Raw genomic sequence first — 24,362 nt, 5'->3', positions numbered from 1 at the left:
AGAGAGATGTGTACTTGAGAGGCATTTTCTTGGCTGCCAACCGTCAAGAAAACATATCATTTCCTTGGCTGCCCAGTAGAAAGGCCAATGAAATACTCAATTTCCTTAGCGGCCTAACAAAATCCCCAAGGAAATGAGCAAATTCTTTGGCGGTTCTCATCATCCGAAAAGAAAATATATTTCCTTGGCTCTTAAACACTACCACCATGAAAATCACATTTTTCTTGGCGGCTCCATTTCTGCCGCCATGGTAATTCAGTTTGGTCTAGTGATGCTCTGCCACAGTATTGACGAACAGAACCGAAGCCACGTCAGGCAGCGTCGCGAACAGGCGGACAGAACTTGGTTTCAGCGCACCATGGAGCACAGTTAACTGGTGGACCCTAACTTAGGACACTTGTAGAGCTCCCAACCTTCCCGCCGGGGGACCGACCTGGAGGTGAGACTCCCCCTCTTCTCGCAAATGTAGCCCAGCCCATCAGGATATATAAGGCGAAACCGGGCCTTCTTTCTCCAAGGTTGGGGACGAGTTGGAACATTCAGAGGCCTTCCTCTGAACATTCTTGCATTCTAACAACCACATGCACTCACTCGCTTGCAAGCGCCCCCGTTGTAAGCACTCAGCACTTGAGCGCAAGAACATGAAGCACACCACCTCCATACTGGACGTAGGACGATTGCTCGAACCAGTCTAAAATCTCTTGCCTTTGAGTGTTAGCCACGGAGAAGCACGGAAGATTTTAGTAGCCGGTGATTGAAACACCGATACTCCCCATTCAGTTTTGATCACAATATTTTCATATGCTACAATGACCAAAGAAATCAAGTGTGCTTATCAGACCATTAATCACGTTAACCATGCTCTCCTTATTTCTGCAATCTTTTTTAGCGATATTCCTCGTTTCTAGTTATTATTAACTACCACGACCGACGCCAAAAATTAACAGACCAACTTTTTTCTCCTTCGCCTTCGCCGCCAATTCTCTCTTCCGCGGCAAATTCTTTTGTCCATGCCCTCTTTTCTCTCCTCCACCGGCGCCTATTATAAAAACATCAAAAGACAAGCTTATTAATGAAAAATTATTGACGGAGTTAGCCTTCTCTTAGTTTTTAGGCGACATCCGTTTGAAATATGTGTTTAATTCTACCAAATTTTATTTGGACGCATATTTTTCCTACCCCTCATTTCTTTTTTTTCCCCAGAGCATTTGCAGCTGTGGCTTTCAGGCCACGTGGCCCTCAGCCAATTTGAATGTCGGGGTCTGTCCGGTTTTGAGGCCTCATGTGCCCTGGCCTTTGGTTGACGGCCAAATTTCTGTCTAGTCAAAAAAACAAATGTTTGGCCGCCAAGGCAGCGACCAGCGAGAATGCAAGCGGGTCTGTTTGGATGCTGGCCACATTCCGCCACGTCAAACTTGCGGCGGCGCCTAAGCCATGGTGGACAAATCAAACGTCTAAACTGCGACGACAAAATGAACATGGAAATATGTGGCTGCTAAAGCTTAAGGACCAACCAAACAGCAGCTTTTGCCGGCGGAGCTTTGCCGCATGGATTCCGATCTTATGGATGGATTTGTAGTTTGGGCCTCGAGGACGGAAGTGAGAGGTTGGGCCGAGCAACTGAAATACTGGGCCATCTTGATTGCTTTTGCTTGTAGGGTGTGTTCTTCCTTAAAAAATATGTACTCCCTCCGTATAAGAAATAGACGACGCTTAGCACAGCGACACAGTCTTCAAAATATAACTTTGACTGCTTATTTTTATAAAAAATATTTGTTGAAAAGTGATATATGTATATTTTTATGAATGTGCTTTTTAAGACAAATCTATTCACATGATTCTTACTTTTTGAAACTCGATAACTTGAAAGTTATTTATGATTTATATTCGGAATGCTTGACTTAAACCTTATCCAAAATGACATCTAAATCCTATACGGAGGGAGTAGGGTGTGTTCTTTCTTTTGTAAAAAAAATTGAACCATTAGTACGATAGTCATGCACAAAACATGGCTGGTTGACTACCATTAGTATGGTTCATTTTGGGTGTGTTCATATCCCTTTTGCTATATATATATGTATATATATATATGTATATATATATATATGTATATATATGTATATATATATGTGTATATATATATATGTATATATATGTACATATATATGTCTGCACAAAACATGAACCATAGTAAGGTAGTCATGCACAAAACATGAGAACCTTGGAGCAGGCAGTGCCGCGCTTGGTGATGGAGGAGAACCTTTTGGGTGGAACACCGAACAAGCAGACACACACTTTGCTAGAAGATTTTGATTATTTGATTTATTTCTGTAATGAACATGGCACCATTTATGCCATTTCTAGTGATTTTAGTGATCGAATGACAACGTAATCAATGGAACTAATGCTTTTATTAAGTGAACATTTCTAGATCCCAGGGATGGAGTAAAAAGGTCATACAAAGCAAAACACGAAGAAAGAACTCAAAGAAACGCTGAATTGGACGAGTTCTACTGAAATCAGTAGCACCGGAAGAACCGATGCCTATAGCATCGGTACATCCGATGGTTGTCGGAAGATCCGACGCCTTGGCATTGGTGCAAGTCTGAGCGCCTCTGGAGATCAAGTGAAGAAACAAGTGAAGCACCGGTTGAACCGACAGTCTAAGAAGGGGCATCGGTGCAATCGATGTACTGTGTTCCAGAGACGATGCAAGTTGCGCAGGAGCCAAGCCTTCAGCACCGGTTGAACCGGTGGTGCATCGGAGCATCGCGTCGGAGCAATGACGTCAGCAGAAGAGAGAAGTCCAACGGCTACTCCAGTTGCTGTTGTGACCGGTTGAACCGACGCCCGTAGCATCGGTTCATCCGATGGTCTCTGGAGTCGCTGCAACTGTGTCAGCAAGCCAACGGCTACTTCAGTTGCTGTGAGTGACCGGAAGTTCCGACGCCTCTTCACCGGAAGTTCCGATGCCTACGCAGAATTCTGCCAACGGCTACAAACGGCTAGTTCGACTTGTAGGCCTATATATATGTGCTCCCCCGGCCATTTGAAGATTGCTGGAGTCTCAAGACATCTCATACACATCCAAGAACACCTCCAAGCCATCCAAGAGCATAAAGATCAAATCTTTAGTCCTTAGCTCAAGCTTTGTGAGTGTTAGTGCTAGGTTAGCTCTTGAGTGAGTGATCAAGCAAGGTTTAGATCCTTGTACTGTGGTTCTACAGTGAACCAACATTGTATCTTGGTGCGCCGGCTTCTTTGGAGCTTTGGTGGCTCGCTGGCAAGTCTACGACCCTCCGGCTTGGTGTGGAGCGGCGTCGACGACATTGTGCGGGGGACGGAGACCCCTCCTTCGTGGGCAATCTACCTTAGTGAAGATCGGGATCAAGGTGACCGTGATTGTGTTCACGGAAGAGACTTGATTGCCGGGAAGCGATACTCTTCGTGAGTGCTTCAACAACGTGGACGTAGAGGTGCCTTTGTGGCAATCCGAACCACGGGATAAATCCTCGTGTCGAGAGTTCGTTTTCTCTCATCCCTCCCTTTAAGCTTCCGCATTTTATATTGCAACTTGTGTGCCTTTATTTTTTTAGTGTAGTATCTTGCTAGGATTGGCTATAGGTTGCAAAACTCTTTTGGGATGAGGATTTCACACTAAGCTGAACCGTAGTTGCACATCTAGATAGCTTGAATTAGTTTAAGTTTTGTGAAAACTAGTTGGAGCCATAGGTTTAGATTTTTTAATAGTGTCTAATTCACTCCCTCCCCCTTCTAGGCTAGAGTAGCCGATCGCTTTCAATTTCCATCAGGGATACGATGATGATCGATGGATTAGTCATTACGTACACCAGTTCTGTTCATATCAACTAACTAATTAACGCGGTGGTGGGCAGCAGCACAGCCATTCAAAGTGACGGCGACCGTGCCCCTTTTTGCAGTAGGCACTGTTGGTCTCGTGCCCGTAGATGGCACAAACAGATGGGCAGATGGCTTTCGTGCAGTAGTCCTTGTCCGTCGGCGGGAAGCAAGGTGCCGGCGGATTACACCACCGCCCGATGCCTGCACACAGTTCATATGCAACGCAATATTATTAGCAAAGCAAGATGGTCCATCTGAAAATCATGCAGTGCAGCAGCTGAAGGTGGGAGGGGTGTGCCTACACGCTTGGCAGGATGGAGAGTTAGAAGAGATCATCAAAAGAAGCAGGAGTGAAGTAGCCATCAGGTACGCGACTTTTCCCATGCTGGTCTTGCTGAAGAGAATGCTTCTATATCCTCACCTTGTTGGGAGAGAGGTACAGGAAGTGTATTTATCACGTATCTATTTGTATATGTATCTATATCCATATCTATATACTCATATCTATATACTCATATCTATATTTATATCTATATTCCATATCTATGATCTATTATATATCCATGACGACGACGGTCAGACGCGTGTCTTTTGAACTTCACCTTCATGAGCAGTGACCACCCGCCGTAATTGGCCTTGGGTAAGCAACTTCTTTTGCGGTAGCCATAGGAACAGCGAAACACCGAACAGATAGACACAGATAAACAGACTGCTGCTTGCTAGTAATTAAGAATTAACAGATCGATGAGCAGATTTTATTTGATTGATTTGCACCAGACATACATGATGCATGATATGGATGCATCAATTATGCATGTGAATCAATCTTTGTGGAAGCGTTGAACCCCTTGTTGGGGGCCGCACCTTTGTTTATAGGAGCAGGGAAGAGCCCCCTGCGTGGCTTACAAGCAATGTATAATCTTATCTTGATATGGCCAACAACTAATCCTAGATTGATACAACAAATCCTATCTGACTGATACAAGAAATCTCAACAACATGGTAACTAACTATCCTGGCCATATCATGAAAGATCACACGGACGCTTACATTATAGGAAAGCTAGATTCTATCTTAACACTCCCCCTCAATCAAAACTTCTGTAAGTTTAGATTGCGGCAGAACTCCTGCACCTTTTGCACTGATAGTGCTTTTGTGAAGCCATCTGCCACTTGATCATGTGTAGATACAAATTGAATGTTGAGAAGTTTTTGAGCTACTCGTTCTCGTACAAAATGGTAGTCCACTTCTATATGCTTTGTTCTTGCATGGAAGACTGGATTAGCAGAAAGATACGTGGCTCCAAGATTGTCGCACCAAAGAGTAGCAGCTGACGGACTAGACACTCTAAGCTCCTTGAGCAATATTTGAATCCAAATAATTTCGGCCGTGGCATTTGCCATTGCCTTGTATTCCGCCTCTGTACTGGACCTTGAAACCGTGGCTTGTTTTCTGGAACTCCACGAGATCAAGTTAGATCCAAGAAATATACAAAATCCACTAGTAGATCGTCGATCATCAAGTGATCCTGCCCAGTCAGCATCAGAGAAGCCGCTAACACACAGAGAGGACGACTTCCGGATTTTCAAACCATAATCCATAGTTCCTTTAACATACCTTAGGATTCGTTTAACTGCTGTCCAGTGTTCTGTAGTAGGCGCATGAAGGAATTGACACACCTTATTAACTAGAAAAGCCAAGTCTGGACGTGTCAATGTCAAGTATTGTAAAGCCCCAACTATACTTCTGAATTTGGTTGAATCTTCCACGCCTAGCTTTGTGCCTATCTCGCTGGACAGTTTTTCTGATGTAGATAATGGTGTATTAATCGGCTTGCAACACTGCATGTTAGCTCTTCGAATAATATCTGAGGCATACTTCTGTTGAGACATAAGAATTCCATCATTCACCTTCTTTACCTCGATGCCAAGAAAGTAGCTGAGTTCACCAAGATCTTTCAAGGCAAAGTCTGCCCGCAAGTCAAGAAGTAATGCTTCTACTGCTTTAGCCGATGAGCTAACAACTATGATATCATCAACATATACTAACATGAATATGGTGACACTATTCTTGTGATAACAAAATAATGACGTGTCAGCTTTTGAGGGAGAGAAACCGAGTTGTTGCAACTTGTTACTTAACCTGGAGTACCACGCTCTGGGCGCTTGCTTCAAACCATATAATGCCTTGTCTAATTTACATATGAAGTGAGGACGAGAAGAATCTTCATACCCAGGAGGTTGTTTCATATACACTTCTTCCTCCAGAACACCATGAAGAAACGCGTTCTGCACATCCAGCTGTCGAAGGCACCATCCCTTAGATACTGCAATAGACAAGACAGTTCTGATAGTAGCTGGTTTAACAACAGGGCTAAACGTGTCTTCATAATCAATACCATACCGTTGCTTAAAACCTTTAGCAACTAGGCGGGCTTTATACCTGTCAATCTCTCCATTTGCCTTTCTTTTGACCTTGTAAACCCACTTACAATCAATGAGATTTTTACCATGACCGGCAGGAACCAAGCGCCAAGTTTTGTTTCTCATCAGTGCATCATATTCCTCATCCATGGCATGCTTCCAATGCTTGTGTTGAAGTGCTTCATCAAGATTGGAAGGTTCACTACTTTCTGCAAAACATCCATACCTGATGGTGCCATCCGTATAGCTCTTGGGCTTACGGATCCCATGTTGCAGCCTGGTCACTCGGCGTGGTGAGTGGACAGCTTCCGCAGGTGATCCCGTCACCGCCGCAGAGGATCCCATCAGGATCGTGGTGGCCGCACCAGATGTGTCGCCCACAGCAGGAGCAGCCGGGACACTGGTCGGACGCGGGCCAGCGTCGGAGTCGCGTGCAGGAGAGCGCGTGGAGGGCGTCGAGGCGGAGGATGGCGTGGCGCTGGGAGATTCGTTGGCAGGCGAGACAGGAGGCGCCTGATCCAAGGCTGATGCGCCGGACGCCGCCTGCTCCACTGACGCGCCCAAATCTACCTCGTGCCCCGTGCTAGTGCCCTGTACTCCGACCGAATATGGTTCCTGCATGAAATGATGTCTGTTTTCCCTGCAACTTGCATCACTTTCATCAGAATTTTCATGAGTATTAGTCAATTGGCCTAGCGATTTATCTTGAAGATTAGTACTGTCAGGATTTGCGAGGTGTTCAGGGAGCAACAGAATTTGAGAGCGAAGGAGAGCGCCGGCATTAGGATGTAGCTTGGAAAAAGGAAACACATGCTCATCAAATACTACATCCCTAGAAATATACACACGACCCGTACTAATGTCCAAGCACTTGTACCCCTTATGCATATTGCTATAACCAAGGAAGGCACACTGTTTGGAACGGAACTCCAACTTCCTAGCATTATACGGGCGCAAATTTGGCCAGCAAGCTGAGCCAAACACCCGGAGGGCAGAATAGTCAGGAGTTTGATTGTAGAGGCGCTCAAGAGGCGTCGAATTTTGGAGAAGTCTTGTGGGTGTGCGATTGATAAGATAGGTAGCCGTGACAAAGGCTTCATCCCAAAATTTTAGGGGCATGGATGCTTGGGCAAGAAGGGCAAGGCCAACTTCAACTATGTGACGATGTTTGCGTTCCGCGGATCCGTTTTGCTGATGTGTGTGTGGGCAGGAGACATGATGCGAGATGCCTACCCTAGTAAAGAAGTGATTGAGTTTTTCATATTCACCTCCCCAATCTGTCTGCATTGCAATAATTTTCCTACTAAGAGATCGCTCGACAAGGGTTTGAAACTCTTGAAATTTAGAGAATACTTCAGATTTATGTTTCAACAAATAGATCCATGTGAATTTGCTGAAATCATCAATGAAGCTAACATAATAATTCTTTCTGCCTACTGAATCACGAGCAGGTCCCCACACATCGGAGAATACCAACTCAAGAGGAGCAGAAGAAGTACTGGACGACCGAGAGTAAGGAAGTTGATGACTCTTTGCCTGTTGACAGGCATCACAAACCGACTCTGGACTGGAAACATGTGGCAAATTATTTCTACTGACAACCTGACGAACTACGGAGATGGACGGATGACCAAGACGATGATGCCACATGTCCACGGAGATCTTGGTGGCACTGCAGGCTACCTTCCCACGATCACTTGATGACGATGGGAAGGGATAAAGGCCACCGCTACTCCGCCCTCTAAGGATCGTTTTCTTCGTGGCCTGATCCTTAACAAGAAAGAATGAGGGATGAAACTCAAGGAACACATTGTTGTCAGTAGTAAAACGATGAACAGAGACTAGGTTTTTCTTGGCTTGGGGAACGTGAAGGACATTTTTCAGAATTAGATCTCGATCGGAAGTATGTAAAATGCTATGGCCAACATGACTTATACTCATACCTGATCCACTGGCGGTGTGGATTTGCTCCCCGCCATGGTACTTTTCACGTGTAGAGAGCTTGTTCAGCTCACTTGTGATGTTGTCGGTGGCGCCCGTGTCGGTGTACCACGCGTTGTCGACGTTGTACGCGGCGTAGGCAGCATTAACATGCCTCTCATCCGGCACGTACTCCTCATCAAAACGGTGCCAACATTCATTTGCTGTGTGACCCGCCTTGTAGCACACCTGGCAGCGTGTCTTCTTGGACCCATTGGACCGGGAGGAATTGTTGGTGAAGCCCCCCCGGTTTCTATTGTTGTTGTTGGCGTTGTTGCCGCGACCGCGACCTTGACCAGGACCACGGCCACCACCGCGACTGTGGCCGCCGCGGCCACCGCGTCCACCACGGTTGGCGATGTTCACGGAGGATTGAGATCCTCCGCTGAACATGTTCACGCGCTGTTCGAAGCTGAGGAGCTGCGACAGTAGGTCGTCAAAGGAGGTGTCGCCCGGCTGGGCGAGGACGGCGGCCACGACGGGGTTGTACTCCTGATCCAGTCCGGTAAGGATATACCGGACCAGTTCTTCTTCATCGATGGGTTTTCCCGCACATGCCAGCTCATCTGCCAATAACTTCATCTTGGAAGTATATTCGGTAATGGACATGTTACCTTTTTGAGTAGTTCCCAGCGCTATGCGCGTGTTCACCGCGCGTGCGCGAGATTGGGAAGAGTGGATCTTCGCCAAGGCGCTCCAGACCTCCGACGCCGATTTGTACAGCGCCACTTGGGAGAGAACTTCACGAGAGAGGGAGGACAACAAGTAGGAGAGCACTTGTTGATCAAGCGCAAGCCACCTTGCGTACTCCGGATTTGGTTTGGAGACGTCTTTGCCGTCAGTGCCCTTCTCCTGGATGGTCTTGGGTGGGGCAACCTCGGTTCCATCTAGGAACCCTAGGAGTTGTGCGCCACGCACAGCAGGCAGAATCTGAACTTGCCAGAGGGCATAGTTCGTTTTGGTGAGCTTTTCCGTAATGGTTTGAGCAAAGGAGGCCGGCGGTGCCGGTGCCGAGAAGGTGGAACTCGCCATGGGTGGGATGGGATGGGTAGATGGATGTTTATTTGGAGGTTAGGCTCTGATTACCATGTGAATCAATCTTTGTGGAAGCGTTGAACCCCTTGTTGGGGGCCGCACCTTTGTTTATAGGAGCAGGGAAGAGCCCCCTGCGTGGCTTACAAGCAATGTATAATCTTATCTTGATATGGCCAACAACTAATCCTAGATTGATACAACAAATCCTATCTGACTGATACAAGAAATCTCAACAACATGGTAACTAACTATCCTGGCCATATCATGAAAGATCACACGGACGCTTACATTATAGGAAAGCTAGATTCTATCTTAACAACTCCAGCAGTAAATAACGAGGCGGTGGGCAGCAGCACCACCACACCACCGGCCCACTGCCTTTTTTTAGGTCTTTTGCAGTAGGCATGATTGGGGGTGTGTTTAGTTGGTGAAAAAGTTTAGGTTTTAGTACTGTAGTATATTTCGTTGTTACTTGATAAATAATATCTAATTATATACTAATTAGGCTTAAAAAATTCATCTTGTGCTAATCAGTTAGACTGTGTAATTAGTTTTTTTTTTCAACTGCATTTAATGCTTCGTGCATGTGTCCGAAAATTCAATGTGACGGATACTATGCAAACTTTTTTACCAACTAAACATGGCCTGGTCTTGTACCCGTTCAAATCACAAACATGTGTGCAGGTGTCGTCCGTGCAGTAGTTCATGTTCGCAGGCTGGAAGAAGGGGGCCTGTCACACCAGCGACCGATGCCTGCAAATGCAATGAAATGCTAGCACTAAAGCATCATGACTGGTATATCATAAATAATATAATCAAATTCTGATATAGATATAGATATATAGAGAGTGTGTCTACACGCTTGGCAGGATGAAGAGTTGGAAAAAACCACAGCAAGAACCACCAAAGAAATGGTCATCAAGTGGTGCACAATCCTTCCCATGCTAGCTGCCGGTCTTGACGTACGAGAGAATGCTAGCTCCTTCGCTTTAATTTTTGCGAGGCAGAAGAGGTTAGGATATATCACTAATCTTGTTTCTAATCTGTTGTTTCAGCATTCGTAGGCGCTTTTTACAGAGGAACACCATGTTTCAGGAATTAATAAATTTATATCTCGAGTCGGATTCATTGGACTCACCCGAGGTCCAGTATATATAACTTCACCCACCCATCCCCCGCGCAGCCTCTCTCTCATGTGCTCCTCCATCTCTCTCTCCGGTGGGCCCACTGGCGGCGGAGCTCCTCCCCGGCCGGTGGCGCTCTGCTCCACTCCTGCCGCGTCCGGATCCGGCGGCGGCGGCCTCCCTGTATCAGCGGCGCGCGGGCCGGCGGGGGCGGAGGCCGCGGCAGCTCGCAGGCCCGCGGCGACGCGCGGGCCAGCTGCGGCAGCGCGAGGGCAGCCAGGCATGGGAGCGGCGCGCTGAGCCTCGAGTAGCAGGCCGCGGGAGCAGCGCGTGGGGAGCAGGCTGCGGCGGGAGGCGCTTGGGCACGCGGAGAGCAGGCGCACAGGGGCATGCGCTGACGCGGCGCGGCCTGCCTGGGCCCCGGGCGGCGAGCAACACGCATCGCCAAGGAATACCAGCAGCAGTGATGCAAGGGAGCAGCCAAAGCCACGTAGAGAACAGCGTCCGTCCGCGCCGCTCCCCCGCCGTGGACAGGCTTTTTTTTATGCCTATCTAATTTTCACTATTTTCTGAAAAACAATCATGAGATTTTCTTGTAACTAACCACGTGCACTAGTTTTCTGTGTAGTTTTTCATGCCTTCTTTTGATGCATAAACTTATTTTCTATGATTGGGTGTGTCGATTTCTATGACAGTTGGATTCAAATTTCAAATATTAACGAACTAGAGTTTCACCGATAGGATTCTATGCATGTCAAAGGAAGGTTGGGGGTCTTTTTTTTGCACGGGCTCTATACTTATATCAAGGGGGTTCTATACCTCGTGCCACCAATTTCTATATTTCCGGCTAGGGTGAAGGATCATTATAGCTGGATTCAAATTTTAAATTCTAAACAAAAGTGAATTCAATTGTATGATCGCAACACATGGTTTCTATGCTCGAGTTCATGGGAATCTATACTGAGAGAACACTACAAATGAGTCTTCGTAGAACTCATCCTCCAAAAAGTTATAGAACGCTTCAAATTCCTGCACGTAGAGGTTTTTTATGAACGATTATACACTAGTCCCCACTCGATTATATGCTAGTCGAGCGCACCCAATTTATATGCTTGCTCGTTCTAGATTCTATGCCTACGCTAATATTGGTTTCTATACCAGTGTGTATAGCGTTCTATGCATACAATTTTATAATAGTTGGATTCAAATTTAAAATTCCAACAAAAAGGCATTGATCTCACGTGGACAAGATTCCAATTTTAAACTTCACAACATAATTGTTTCTAAGTTAACACCTTCTATCACCTGTATCATTGCCCTTTATGATTTGTATCTGCTGGAAACAATGATCTTTTACAATACAATTTAATCCGAATTAAAGTATAAATCATAACATTTCCATAGATATAAACAAGAGTATGATCCAATGTGCTTGTAACGAAAATAGCAAACATGAACATCTAGCTCTGGCTCAGCAACCCGGATACTCCGGGTATATGTCCGGATACTGGACATATGTTTGGACATCCTATCGACAACCTGGATACTCCAAGTATATATATGGATAGTATCCTGCTATCCTTTCTTGTCCTTGGAATATTTGATTTATTGACTTAATAGGCTCTAGGCTCAATTAATCTAAGAGTATCGCTGCCTATATGGTCTGATTTTCTCAAAAAATTTCTAAAAATACTTCAAGGTGCGACGAATTTAATGGTGTCAAATTTTCTCAAAAATTCGTTCATTTAGTATAGTTTGCGGGGATTTGAAGTTAAACAAAAAAACGTGCATATAAAAGTATACAAATACAATGTAAAAGTAGTACAAAAGAGGGTTGGAGGGTTCATTTAGGCTAAAATATGTTATACAAACATTTATTTAGTATACTTTGAGGGCATTTGAATTTAAACCAAAAAAATTTGAATTTGACCGGTTACCAGTCAAATCGACCGGTAAACCGGTCAAACCGGCCGATAAACCGGTCAAACCGGCCGGTAAGCCGGTCGGAACCGGTTGAACATGCGATTTTGAATTTGAATTTGAATTTGATCGGTTTTCACTGGTTTCCGGCCAAACCGGTCCGGTATACCGGTACCGGACCCCGCCGGTTTGACCGGACCGGTCGGTAAATTAAACCCTGTCCATAACTTGCATTCTATGACATGTATTGCTACTTTTTATGACCTGAGTTTTGTTGTATGAGTGAAAAAATCATGAAAAAATAAAATAGAATGTTCCATAAAAAAAAGAAAAACAAAATAGAAATGTGACACTTGCGTCACATTTTTCTATGCCCATATAAATGATAGTCTATACTAGTAGCAGTAGCAGTTGGTAGAAATTTTTTTAAAAGTAGAGCACCACGCAGCTGATTATGCCCAGGATTGAGCACACGTACCATTTACAAAAGGTTATCACCAAAGAACCATAAAGAGCAATTTTAAACATAAAAGAGTACAACAATTAATTTATTACAAATTCAACATAGGAGAGTCCAAATCTGAAAATAAAATAGTTCAACAATTCCATTCAAGCCTTGTTTCAAGTGAAAGATAAAAGAGACATGAATCATAAAGTTTGGTGCCTTGTCATGATCTCTCAAAGAACTCATAACGCAGCGGATACGATAAATCGCAACAAAAGCAACGACGTCTTCCTCAAGGGCGTGTCACACCCGGTTTTAAGGACAAAACCGAATGCATAACTATATGTATGCCAGGATCAAATTTCATACATATAGTAACATTATAAGTGAATAATCAACAGCAGTATCACGTAAAAGAGAAAAAAAAACAACAAATAAAAGACTATTAGAGTTATACAGCTTATTCTGGAAACAGAGACTCCAAACTTCACAGGCAATCGACTGGGGGTTGCGTACGCCTAGAACTCAGCAACATCTTCAGAAAACTTCATAAACCTTCTCCTTCTAAGCAGCAGTAAGCAAGGGTGAGTACACTTATGGTTGGTACTCAGCAAGGCCACAAGAAATAACCAAAAAGTGATTTAAATCCATCTTTAAGTTTATTAATCATGTGAGGGTCCAAGCCGCTCTTGACCGTGAGCACGGCTGATATATCAGTTTTACACTCTGCAGAGGTTGTACACTTTCACCACAATTCGCGTAAAAGTTCCGAAGAACTTTGAACCCAACCACGCATATGTGCTGATCAGGCACAATACCACACTTCTGAGGTGTGATTGCATAGGGACGCTACAAGGCCTTATCAAAGAATCACTATATGTACGCACTGGTCCCTTGCTTTCTGTGGTACCTCAGAAGACGAAGCTTCCTTCACCCGCTCCTCAAATATCGATAACCCAATATCCACCAATCAAACGCCCCAGGCACAACATATAGATCATCTAATTACTTAGCCAAGACCAGAGCCATATAGTATTGTGGTTATACGGTTTTCTTGGGTGGTTCTCCATGTTCCAGGTATGGTAGGGTCACTTGCCTTTCTCCAACGAAAAGCTCTTACTGCTCTTCAGCTTTTGCTCACTTGGAACTCTTGATCTTCAATCTTCAAACAGCGATCCTTCTACTCGGAGCAATCAACGAGCAACCATACAAAGCAAACAAAAAGATACAACTAAGAACATTACACCATAACAAAAGAAAGGCTTTAAAAGAACGTACTAAAGGATAGGGCTCGCTGCTATAGTTACGAGAGCTTAAGAAACACGGAAAACGGAACTAAAACGGTGATTTTATGGGATAAACGATGCTTCAGGGATCTAGTCGCGATTAACTATAGAGTTAAGAGCTAGCAGAAAAGATTTGCAAGACACAGAAAACTATGCTCACGGAGGATAACAAGGTCATAAAGCTATCGCACACATTGCAAGGATCACATGAGCACGAGAATCGATGAAAACGGAGTTAAAATATGAAAGATATGGCTAAAACAAGGTTCTAAGGACTTGTTTGCGATAGATTTAAACTTCTAGGGGCTAGCTCTAAAGAATCCAAGGACTAAAATGAAATTAAACCTAAACTACAGGGGCTAGAAAACAAAAACTAAAGCTTTGGACGGTGGGTTCTATTTTCGAAAAGCTCAGGGGTTAAAACAAAAAAGAAAGGACCTTTTCGCTATTATTTTTGAACTGCAGTGGAGTGCGGGTTGATTTTGGTAAAACTGAGGGGCTTCTTTGCAAAAACACCTAGGGTTGACCGGTACCATGGGATTTTGACTTGGATTAGATCTAATCTGGGCCCTTGGATTGAGATCCAACGGCGACCGTGGGTCGAGCGGCTCGGGCGGCGGCGCCGGGTGCGTCCGGTGGCGGCGCACGGCGACGGGCTCCCCGGAGTTACCAAAAACGGCGGTCCGGGGCTCGGATACGGGCGCGGGTTGGCCGGGCAGCGAAAGCGCGGCGCCGCGAACTCGTTGGCGGCGTCCGCGTGGGGCATAGACGCGGCAGAGGGCGCGCTCGACAGCGGGGTGGCTCGGCGGGGCGACGGTGAGCGACCGGGCACGCGCGGGAGCGAAAGGGAGAGGGGAAAGTGGCCAGCGAAGGTTCTCACCACGACGCGGAGCTCCGAAGGTGGCTTTTGGAGGCGAGGGAGCGGTGGAGCGGCGAGATTTGCGGCGGGACCGAGCTCGAGCGGAGCTCCAATGGCGGCGGCGATTTAGTGTAACATCCCAAAAATTTACTAAAATAAATCATGCGCTAAAGTTGTTTTTCGTCATTGAGCTCGACTCCCCTTAAACCCTGAACCATAGTCCCAGAATTTCTCCTGAACAACCCGACACCCGAATTCAATTCACGTCCCATCCATTTCCCATCCAGCGCGACGCGTCGCGTCCGACCGCCGCAAATCTCGCCCCCCTTTTTCCCTCTCTCCTTTTTCCTCCCTTCCCTCCTGGCCGCGTGCCCATCCCCGTGGCCCGCACTCGCGTGGCGACACCACGCGTGGCCGACCGCGGCCGCAGTTGCCGCTGGCGCGCACCGCCCCTTCCCCCTCCTTTTCCTTTCCCTCTTTCCCTTTTCCCCCATTTTCTTTTTCTTCATTTCTTTTTCCTATTTTTTTTCTTTTCCTTCACCCTTTTTCCTTTTTCCCCTTTTTTTTTCTTTTCCTCCCCCCTTCTCTCTTTCCTCCCTTCCTTCACCGTCGCGCCTGCCTGAGTCGCACCACGCCACCACGCGCGTGCCTGCCCGAGCTGCTACCGGTGCGCACGCCTCCCCTCCTCCCTGAGCCGAGCGGCCTGACCACCTCGCCGGCCTCGCGCGCGCACCACACCGCCCCGCTCCGGCCTGCTCCTACCGGCCGCGTTCGCGCGCACCACAGCGCCCCGCCCCGGCCAACCGTGCGCCCGCGCGCGCACGCTCGCGTCGCGCCGAGCTGCGACGCGCACGTGCACCGCGTGCCCGCGCCGCACGCCGGTCCGTACCCGTGCCGCTCGCCGTGCCCGCGTGCGTGCCTGGCCACGCCGCGCGCCGCCCGTCGCTGCACCGCCCTGCTCAACGCCGAGACGCCCGCCGCTAGCACCTTGCCCCGGTTCCGCTCGCCTGCGCCCATGTGCCCGCGCACTTGCCCCGCCGCTGCCCCGCTCCGCTCGGCGGCATCCACGCGCACGCGGCCACGCACAGCGCCCGCCCTGGGCCGCACAGCACCACCCTGTGCTCGCCGCTGCCGCTCGCGTCCCGTCAATTGTGGCCGCCTCGCCGCCCGTGCCTCGTTCCGCGATGCTCGCAAGGGGCCAGAACGCCATCAATGGTGGCCGCAAGGCTCGCCGGCCGCCATCACCGCCTCCTCCCCTCCACCGCCTTCCCGCGGCTATAAAAGGGACCCTAGCCCCGCCTCCAAGCCCACCTCAACCCCGCCGACCCCTGCGCGCCTCCTCCTCACAGCTCTCAGCGCCGCCGCCGCCCGCCGCTAGTGCCGCCGCCACCTGCTCACGCTGACCCGCCTCCTCGCTACGCCCCGGGCCGAGGTGAGCGGGGGGATCAATCCCCCACATCCCACTGCCCCTTTTCCCCCTACCCCGAACCGACGCCGAGCCCCCACGCCGCCGAATCGCCGGCGCCGAGCGCCGCCCCCCTCCTCTCCTCTGTTCCGCATGGGGAGAGGAAGGAGATGGCAATTAGCCCAAAAGCCCCTCCCCTTTTCCTTTATTTCTTAAAGAAACCCTCCACCCTTTTAGCCTTTTTGCAGAAACACCCCCACCCTTAATATATTCGCAAATAAACCCCCCCTCTAGTATAAACTTAATTTCAAATAGACCCCTGATCTCTCCAGAATAACCCAAATACTTCCAAAAATTACAAACAGACCCCTGCCTACTCAAGATTAATTACGACTAGGACCCTAACCCCTTGATTAACCCATAAACATCTACACAACTTATTATTTCATGCACCTAACAAACTCTGATCAACCCGAAATTTTACCACGTCTTTTCTAACCTAGTTTCAGCCATGCCATTAAGAATCCACCCAAAAATATTACTCCGAACTCCATATTTTATGTGTTTCTGTTTCGAGCTCAACGATAAATCTATAAGTTCTGTGTCTTGATTGGGTGCTTGTTTGTGTGTGCTGTAGACCATGGAGTGAACGAAGGAGAGCCCGTCAACGAGCAGTACTGTGAGCAAGAGAACAAGGACCCGTTCCGCGACCCCGAGCCCGAAGGACAGGACATCCCAGAAGGCTTTGAAGACGGCAAGTTCAATCCCATCCTTTGATGCATGTTTCTGTCCTAGTTTTTATAAACACAACCCAATGGCCTGTTTTATAAAATTGGATATGTTTGCTTGCATGAAAACACGGTTGGATAGCCACCCCTTGATTGTGATGACCATTCCCTGACCACCTAGATTAATGTCTGATTTTGCTTGGACGTTAATCGATATTAGAAGGCTTATGACTTTACTCATAATACTATTTTATAAAGAAAATGTGTGCGTGTGGGATGGGATAAATGTGGGGTTTGTAAAGAAAGTGTAGACGGGATGGATGGCATTTCTACGGATTTGCCTTTTGGTGTGCTCGCGCCAATGTGGCAGGGCAAAGAAGGGAGATACCCATCTTGTCGTGTCTAAGGACCGAGTTGGTGTGTCATCTCACCTAACTCCACTATCGTGCAAACCACTCGACCGTTGAATGGGCAACGGCGTAGCACAAATCCCACTAGTTGGTGTGATAGCCTTCAGGAGGGCTGAGAGCAACGGGTGACCAAGGAGAAGGGATATGCTCAGTGTGACTTATACCCCGGTTATACCTCAGAGATAGGTCGATGACCCCTTGGTGAATCCCGTGATGGCTAGTCAGGCTTAGCTAAGGTGGGTAATGGCTATGTTGGGATCTACACCGACATAACAGTGTTCAAGTTATGGTATCCTACTTGTGGGTAAAGTTGCACACCTCTGCAGAGTTAAAAGCTATTCGAATAGCCGTGCCCACGGTATTGGGCGAGTTACGGTGTGGTCACATAACTAGTGTTTCTTTGGGATGGGCTGGTGTGAGTTGTTTTGGAAATGTGTCCGGCAGTTGTGCCGTGTGCTACGACGGACGGGGAGTCCGGTAGCAGTTTAAAAACTTGAACTCCGTGTTACTACAAAAACTGATTTCTAAAAGTTTTTCTGCTAAATAAACCCCTGCTTAAAATATTGTTTTTCTGCAAATTAAACCGTAACCTTATCCTTGATTTACCTGTGCATGTTATTCTGATATAACCCCCCCTCCGTGGGTGTGGTTGGACTTGCTGAGTACGTTTGTACTCACTCCACTTTTACTTTTACAGAAGAAGACCCAGACTTCGTGCCAGATGATGCGGAGTAGGGTTATCGTTCTGCACCCAACCTTGCCTGTGGAACCGGCCCTGTCGAGATGCCTTCGCTGTCGCAATACTCTGAGCCCGCATTAGACCCCATGTGGTTTGCGGTCTGGTGTTATGTTGTAGCCTAGTTAATTATTATTATTATCTGTATCGAGTGTCCTCCAAGGTTTGTACGGTTTTGAACCATCTGATGTAATAAATGTGGCATCAGCCTCCTGGGACTGGTGTTTTGTATCACATTTAAGTCTTCTCTTATGAGGGGACGCTTCAGGTGGTATCAGAGCCGTAGGTTGGCCGTAGGACGTGACCCTAGGAGCGAAACCCGTTTTCATACCCTTTACCTTAGGACTTTTCTATCCATAACCCTTTCTTGACACAAACACTTACCTTTGGTTCTTACCCTGTTCCAGATGGCTGACAATGGATGGAATGGCGGAATCTGTCACGCAGAGCCCGGCCTTCCAAAGTTGTTGATACTCAGACTGGAACGAGTCGGAGTTGTGGACCCGCCAGAGTTTCTCTACCGGGAGTACGATTCCAAGGGCACTCTTCGGTGCGACTTGATGATCTTCGTGGCAAGAAGCACCCGCTACCCTGATGTGGACCCTTGGTTCATCTCCACCACTGGATTCCGTTTCCCGGATACCTATCGGAAAGCCGCCAGTAAAGCCCTGCGACGGCTCTGAATGATCTACAAACATCACCTTCAGCGGAATCCTATGGGATTCTTCCCACCAACTGAAGGAAGAGGATGCACCTGGATCGCCCGGATGAGAGGACTCGGAAGAGAAGAAGAAGACCTAGAAGACACAGTATCCCACCTGTCCATCTACCTCACCGGCCTGGATGAGCTCTACCGCGAGCAAGCAGCACAACTAAAGCAACAAGTCCACAGAGCAGAAAGGGCAACCCAGGAGCTGGATGAACAACGGACAAGGACCGTACACGCCGAGTATTCCCTAGCCGCCCTCCAAGTCCAAATGGAAGAAAAAGAGGCAGAACTGGAAGAGCAGCGGGCAAGGGCCACACGTGCCGAGAATTTGCTAGCCGCTCTCCAAGCTCGGATGCAGAGGTACGAGGCTCGCTGGGGAATAGGTGGATGGATAGAGGAAGACGAAGAGGAAGATCCCGTAGAGACTCACTGGGATGTAGGCACACAGACCGAATAAGAAGAGCCCGAGGAAACCCATTGGGATAAGGGTACTCAGACCGATGACACCATAGAACAGTGCCTCCCACTGAAGAAGCACCCCATTCGGAGTGAGGAAGAATCCCCATATTAGGAGTAGTACCCAAGCTAGGACCCTTGCCCTTAATAATCATGTAACCATGCAATCTGTACCCCACCATGTTGTAATAAATATCATCTACTCCCTTGGTGTACCCCAAATAATTGTGCAAGTTTTTCACCCTATCTTTGTTTTCAGATGGCTGAGGAAGGATGGACCCAAGGCGACTGCCAAGCTGCACCTGGCTTCCCCAGCCTGTTGATCAATGCCCTAGAAAACCTTGGCGTCACGGAACGCCCAAGGTACTACAGCAGAGAATACGAGCACCATGGTACCCTCCGCTGCAGGGTGATCCTGGTCATCGCCAGAAGTGATCGCTACCCCGACATCCAGCCGTGGCGAGTAACCGCTACGGGATTCAGGCACCAAGACACCTATTCCTTGGCCATCAGAAAGACACTCCGTTACCTGTGCCGGATTTTCGAAAGACACCTCGCCCCCACACCAATGAGGTTCTTTCCACCAGCCATCAGAACTCCAGTTTGGGAAGCTCGAATGAGAAGCCTGGAACGGCGCCGCCATGAAGAAGTCCTTCTGTATCAAGTGGCTACCTACCTAGCCTCCTTGGACCAGCTCTTTGATGAGCAAGCCAACTTGCTGAGGGAACAGACTCATCGAGCCGAGCAAGCAGAGCTCGCGGTAACACTGCAATAGATCCGAGCAGCCCAAGCCGAGGCAAGGGCCACAGCCACGGTCAGCAGTGAAGCAGTTGCTCAAGAGAGCCTCAGGCAAGCCCGGGACCAGCGTATGCAAGAATGGGCTAGTAGTGGAACCCCAGTCCCGGCAATAGGAGAAAACCATGTTCTGCTCGGAACGCCCGTCATAAGATGGGGACCACTCTTTGGAAGCCCTCGAGCCCCACCCAAGAACCTCGAAGGGTCTACTGCTGTCGGAGAAGGAGAAGCTACTGCGCAACCCCAAGAGAACAGGAACCCAGAGGATGGCGAGCCGTTTGTCCCCCCGGAAGCACGTACCGCCCCAGAAGAAGACTCGCCCCGCGAGTAGAATGTCCGACCCTACCCTAGTGTTGTACCCCTCTAGCCCTTTCGGTTTAAGTTGTACCCCTAGTATGAACTTGTACCCGGACGTGTAGTACGTGTTCTAGTCGTGTCCCCGTGTTGTACCCTGCTTCGCTTTATTAAAGTTGCTTGTTTGCCTTGTTGTGTGCTTGTTGTGTGTGACTTTCGGCGGAAGGTTAATTCTGCCTTGTTATACGTATTAAACAACTTAAACATCACCTAATCTTAACCCTAACCCACTTGTTCTACAGATGGTTTCCCGAAGCGTTACGAGGGCCTCCCGTGTCAGGGCCCCTACAGCCGCTGATGCAGGAGTACGTCCTAACGGGCAAAACCATCCTCAGGAATAGCAAGAAGTGAGTCAGGGCAGAGGAGAAAACCATGATGCACAGCTGCCACCACCACCACCACCACCACCCTTCACGGACTTGGCACAAATAATCCATAACCAGACTCTCATACTAGAGACACTGGCCAATGCTCTAGTGAACAGGCAGCCACGAGAGCAGACCTTTAATGACAAGCTGACAGCTTTTCTGAGGGCCAAGCCACCCACTTTTGCCGGATCCAGCAACCCCTTGGATGCAGATGATTGCCTCCGCATGATCTAGAGGAAGCTCGAGCTGTTTGGGTGCCAGGATCGAGATAAAGTCCTTCTGGCAGCACATCAACTCACCGGGACTGCTTTAGCCTGGTGGGAAAATTACTGCGCTGCTGCCAGAGATGCCTCCACCATCACTTGGAATGAATTCGTGAGGGAATTCCGTCGTTATCACATCCCCTCGGCCACCATGAAGCGTAAGGCGGACGAATTTCGCGCACTTCAGCAGGGGAGTATGATGGTGGAAGAGTATACACACCAGTTTATGGAGCTGGCTCGCTATGCACCAGAAGAAGTGAACGACGACGAAAAGAAATAGGACATGTTCATGAAGGGGCTAAACCCAGAACTCAGGACTCTGCTCACCCCTTAGATCTATCCGGATTTCAACACCTTGATGAACAAGGCAATCCTCACCGAGAAGGCTAAGATTGACGAAAGGAAAGAGAACAAGCGCAAGTTCCTGGAGAGTAAGTCACGCCAGCAGGATCATTTTCAGAAGCCCAGAAGCTTCAGCTACAACGCACCAAGGTCCCAAGCCCCTATGCAGTACAGAACTCAGTCTCAAGTGACAGGACCACGGGCCCCTAACACCCAGCTCAGAAGTCAGAACACCATGAGGGCCCCTCAGAGTAATGCAAGCCAGGTCACCAACAATAATAGCAACGTGAGGGCCTGCTTCAACTGTCGTGAGACGGGTCATTTCATCGCCGACTACCCCTATGCAAAGAACAAGCCGGCTACTTCAGCTTTCTCCAACACAGTGAACGGACCCAAGCCAGTGCTGACCGGTGCCAACCGAGTGCCCCTCCGTGGCAACAGCAACAACAACAACAACCAGCAGAGGCAACCCCAGCAGTCTTTTGGACGAGCCCGCGTCAACCACATCGACGCACAGGAAGCTCAGGGAGCTCAGGGCGTAGTACTCGGTGAGTACCTAGTCAGCTCAACTCTTGCAACAGTACTGTTTGATTCTGGAGCATCACACTCATTCATATCCTCGAGTTTTGTGGAGAAACATAAAATACCCACAGTACTACTAAAAACACCCCTATTAACCCGGACACCCGGAGGAGACATCATGTGTCAACTGGGTTGTCTACGGGTAAGGCTTAATTTAAGTGGGGTAGAGTTTCTAGCAGACCTAGTAGTACTTAAGTCAGAAGGGATAGATGTGATCCTCGGAATGGACTGGCTAAGCAAACACAATGGCCTCATAGGGTGTACGGACAAGGTAGTACATCTAACAAACCCAGAGGGAGTCCGAGTGACCTGCCACACCCGGGAAAGTAGAGCAAACCCGATGGTATTCAGTATGGAAACCAAGAACTTGGAAGAAGTCCCAGTAGTGAATGAGTACCCCGATGTCTTTCCCGAGGAACTTCCCGGTATGCCACTAGATAGGGACATAGAATTTGTCATTGATCTTGTCCCTGGAACCGCCCCCATAGCCAAGAGACCTTATAGGATGGCAACCTCCGAGTTGGCAGAATTAAAGAAGCAACTAGAGGAGTTACAACGGATTGGCTTCATCAGGCCAAGTTCGTCACCTTGGGGAGCCCCCGTTCTATTCGTCAAAAAGAAGGATGGAAGTATGAGGTTGTGCGTTGATTACCGGGCACTGAACGAAGTCACTATCAAGAATAAGTACCCCCTTCCCAGGATCGATGATCTTTTTGACCAGTTAAAAGGAGCCAAGTACTTTTCCAAGATTGACCTGAGGTCCGGACATTTTCAGCTCAAGATCAGGGAAAGTGATATCCCGAAGACAGCCTTTGTCACCCAATACGGGCAGTTTGAGTTCACAGTGATGTCTTTTGGGCTGACAAATGCACCTGCTTATTTCATGAATCTCATGAACAAGGTGTTTATGGACGAGTTAGATAAGTTTGTCGTAGTCTTCATCGACGACATACTTATTTACTCGAAGAGTATTCAGGAGCACGAGCAGCACCTGAGGGTAGTTTTGGAAAAGCTGAGAGTGCATAGGCTATACGCCAAATTCAGCAAGTGTGAGTTCTGGCTGGAGAAAGTAGCTTTCCTAGGTCATATTCTGACCGAAGAAGGAGTAGCCGTGGACCCCGAAAAGGTCGAAGCAGTATCCAACTGGCAGCAACCAACCAATGTCAGTGAGATCAGGAGTTTCCTCGGATTAGCTGGGTACTATCGGAGATTCATTGAGGGATTTTCCAAGATAGCCCGGCCCATGACAGAGCTACTCAAGAAGGAAAAGAAATTCACCTGGACGGAGTCGTGTGAAAAGAGTTTCCAGGAGTTGAAGCGAAGGTTGACGACCGCCCCAGTGCTGACCCTACCGGATATTCATCGGGATTTTGTTATCTACTGTGATGCGTCCTGACAAGGATTAGGTTGCGTGCTGATGCAAGATGGGAAAGTCGTTGCATATGCTTCCCGCCAGCTCAGGACACATGAGCAAAACTACCCGACCCATGATTTGGAACTTGCAGCCATAGTGCACGCACTTAAGATTTGGAGGCATTATTTGATTGGAAATAAGTGCGAAATCTTTACCGACCATAAAAGTCTGAAGTATATTTTCACCCAGCCAGACTTGAACTTGAGACAAAGAAGATGGCTGGAATTAGTCAAAGATTATAATCTGGAAATCCATTATCACCCTGGTAAAGCAAATGTAGTAGCCGATGCCCTAAGTCGGAAATCCTACGGGCCCAAGAATGACCATTTACGAGAGGAAATGGCATGATTAAATGTACACATTGTCCCTTGAGGCTCCAGCCAAGTGCTGAACATTCAATCCACTCTAGAAGAAAGAATCGGGAAAGCCCAAAGATCGGACAAGGGACTGATGGAAATTCGGAGGCAGACCGGAGAAAATAAGGCACTAGACTTTAGAGTGGATAATAGGGGAACATTGTGGTATAAAGATAGAATTTGTGTGCCCCAGAAAGGAGACTTCAAGCAAATAATCATGGATGAAGCCCACAACTCAGCCTACTCCATTCACCCAGGATCCACCAAAATGTATATGGACTTAAGACAGAAATATTGGTGGAATGGGATGAAGGCAGATATTGCACGATTTGTCGCTCATTGCGATGCTTGCCAGAGAATCAAAGCTGAACACCAGAAGCCGGCAGGATTGTTGCAACCCCTACCCATTCCGGTTTGGAAATGAGATGAAATAGGGATGGATTTTGTGGTAGGTTTGCCCAGAACCCAGAAAGGACATGATTCCATATGGGTAATAGTGGACCGACTCACT

At 48.0% G+C, this 24,362-nt stretch overlaps 1 non-coding gene across 1 annotated transcript; it reads right to left on the bottom strand.

The window, feature by feature from the left end:
* Nucleotides 1–8,668: 8,668 nt before the first annotated feature.
* Nucleotides 8,669–8,807, bottom strand: LOC120646578. Its single transcript, XR_005664481.1, has one exon. It is a non-coding gene; the product is annotated as a small nucleolar RNA Z247 (small nucleolar RNA).
* Between the last annotated feature and the right edge of the window lie 15,555 nt (nucleotides 8,808–24,362).

Source organism: Panicum virgatum, chromosome 8K (genome assembly GCF_016808335.1).
Source record: "Panicum virgatum strain AP13 chromosome 8K, P.virgatum_v5, whole genome shotgun sequence".
NCBI lineage: Eukaryota > Viridiplantae > Streptophyta > Magnoliopsida > Poales > Poaceae > Panicum > Panicum virgatum.
This window is presented reverse-complemented; position numbering and strand designations above follow the sequence as displayed.